This window comes from Barbatula barbatula (assembly GCF_947034865.1).
Source record: "Barbatula barbatula genome assembly, chromosome: 12".
Classification (NCBI taxonomy): domain Eukaryota; kingdom Metazoa; phylum Chordata; class Actinopteri; order Cypriniformes; family Nemacheilidae; genus Barbatula; species Barbatula barbatula.
Genome location: NC_136775.1, coordinates 4,720,179 through 4,720,662, shown reverse-complemented (window position 1 = coordinate 4,720,662; position 484 = coordinate 4,720,179).

Here is a 484-nt window from a genome sequence, read left to right as displayed (position 1 = left end):
AAAAATAAATCTGACCGGACTATATAATTAGACTACATATCATAGTAGTAGTAAAACGTAAAGTGTTGCAGATTTTTTCAATTTTAAAACGCACGGAAGTACCCGGGTGTCTTTCGCGATATCAAGGATGCATCAAAGGCAGCTTATGGAACCCTCTTGAAGTCCCAGAATTCACTGCGGCACGTCCATCTAAGTTTGTTCTTCCGAGGCTGCCTCGCAAGACCGGTCTCCACGAGAAGACAAGTCCGTTCTTTGCGCTTTGGAATTGAGAAACGGTGATACACTATACCATCATATGCGTTAGTTGGATCCTGGGATGTATTTTCAGCCTCCATTGCAATTGATCTAATGTTTCTGCTTTAACCTCCAGACAGCAGAGGGCACATTAAAATGTCTTCGAATCGGACAGAACTCTTGGCCACTCACCCTAAAGACACTTCCGTGATGTACGATTGTGCTCCATCAACTCCTGGTTATGCACTGA